General features: G+C 42.5%; 1 pseudogene; it reads right to left on the reverse strand.

Annotated features, from left to right (window-relative positions):
• Positions 1–727: 727 nt before the first annotated feature.
• Positions 728–1,529, reverse strand: LOC105879425 (large ribosomal subunit protein eL8 pseudogene; annotated as a pseudogene).
• Between the last annotated feature and the right edge of the window lie 698 nt (positions 1,530–2,227).

The raw sequence follows: 2,227 nt of genomic DNA on the forward strand, positions 1-2,227 counted from the left end.
GTAACTTAAAAGAAATTCTAAGATCAATGTGTTTGAACTTTTCTGATTTTAAAATTCTTTACAAAAACTTGTCAAAAAGATTATGCAATAGAAACACGTAGACTGAAACTTCTCAGGGTACTGGAGAAATTTCTTTGTTTATTCTGAGTGAAAAAGATACAGAAGTACAAATATTATTCTGGGGAGACCCTAGGCCGGTTCTCAGTGTACATGTTACTTATGTGTGGTTATTGCTTTTTAGAAACGACTGCTCTGAGTTACACAGAAACAAAGACTGGGCTACCACCATGTATTCACAAGAGCCATGGTGAAATAATTGGCAAGGCAAAGGTGGTAAATGAACCAAGTGTTGGGGTCATTCAGACCTAAATAGACTTTCTGCTGAGGTGACCCGAAGTTGCCCTAATTCTTCCTTTGTTCCAGGTGTATAGATCCAGCCTTAGAAATGTAGTGGAAGGTTAACGTGTTAGGCTGTGACTTTATTCTGTCTCTGGAATAACCAAGGATGCTTTAGAAAATCAATTTTCCCTCTCCAGGAGGACTCCACTGAAGTATAGGATCATTGTCTACTGGGGGAAAGTTCCTCTGAAGATGGACATTGGTTCATTTCTGTTTCATTAGCTCTGCTTCAGAGAAGATGAATCAACTTAGCTATTTGCTGCTTTTCTTTTTTTTATTTGAAGGATAACTTTTATTATTTTTATGTACAGAAAACAACAGTGTACATTTAGCCCAGTTTAGTGGCAAGTTCTTTAGCCTTTGCCTTTTCCAGCTTGGCAATGTGAGCCACATATTTTGGACCTCGGAGTTTGCTTCCCCATTGACGATGGGTCTCATCCTATCTGTTGCTGTAATTGGTCCTGTTAGCTTCCACCAGCTTAGCCAGAGCTCCTTTGTCTTCCAAGTTAACCTGTCTGAAGGTGACAGTGGTGCAGGTCTTCCTGCGGACTGGATGCCCCAGCCTGGGCCTCCCCTTGATAATGCTGTAAGGAACCCCATCTTCCGAAACATCACAGGGAGGAAGACGACCAGCTCAGTGAGATCCACATCATGTGTAGTCACCACCAGCTGAGCCTTCTTGTTCTCCACCAAGGTGGTGACAGTGTTAACGCCTGCTGGAAGGATAGGTGGTTTCTTAGTGGGGACACCCTCTTTGCTGGCAGCTTTCCTCTCAGCCTGGGCCAGACCAACAGTTGCTGCTGCTTCTCTTGCTTTGTCTCTGGTCTCTACTTGAGGGCATCTTAGGCAATTGAGTAGCTGTTTGGCCGTCCAAGGCCTGGGTGAATTGCTTAATCACAAGAGGCACTTTCAGCCCCTTATAGAGGATAGCTCTTTGCTGCTGCAGCCAGATATAGAGGGCCCCTGTGACAAAGCAGGTGAGGTCCCTTTTGGGCTGGATGTCCTGTCCAATGTCAAAGTTCTTTGGCATTTTCTCAAACGGGATTCACCACCTTCTTGGCTTCCCACTTCTTCACGATGGCAGGGACCAGAGCCACCGTCTTCCCCTTGGCTTTCTTTCCTTTCAGCATGTTAGGTGGCTGGAGCAAAGCTTGCTGCTTTTCTTATTAAAGGTTTTTCTCATTTCTTTTCAGTGTGGAAGAATATGGGAGCCTGAATGTGATTGCTGAGGTTTGTCATTTTCAGTAGCTCAGGGATCTCCCTGAAATAAACCAAAGACATCTACTTTCCACATTCATGTCTATAAAACCACAAGTGAGAGGGAAATGTGTGGACCTTCAAACCCCAGATATTGCTGTGTTTAAAAAGAATTGTTGCTGTGAATGTTGGAATATTTTCCTCTTGGTCACGGTTTATGATGTGCGTGTGTGTGTGTGTGTGTGTGTGTGTGTATGTGTTTGCTCAGGCATATTGCAACCATTGAAGACATCTGCATTAAAAAATTTAGCATTTAAAATTTTGTCTTCTTGATGAGATTAAGATGTAGAATTGTTAATTTGAAAATAAGATGCAAGTTGTGTCTTCATGATTAATATGAAATGAAAAATCTAGCCAAATATCCTGTTACACACACATATACACATACACACATAGTTCCCAGAAATTAGAGCATATATATTTTCATTTTTATGAAATATTTTTACTTTACAGCAACTTTAAGAAAAAAGTGCTGTTGGGCGGGCACAGTGGCTCATGCCTGTAATCCTAGCACTCTGGGAGGCCGAGGTGGGCAAATCATTTGACCTCAGGAGTTCGAGACCAGCCTGAG

Source organism: Microcebus murinus, chromosome 1 (assembly GCF_040939455.1).
Source record: "Microcebus murinus isolate Inina chromosome 1, M.murinus_Inina_mat1.0, whole genome shotgun sequence".
NCBI lineage: Eukaryota > Metazoa > Chordata > Mammalia > Primates > Cheirogaleidae > Microcebus > Microcebus murinus.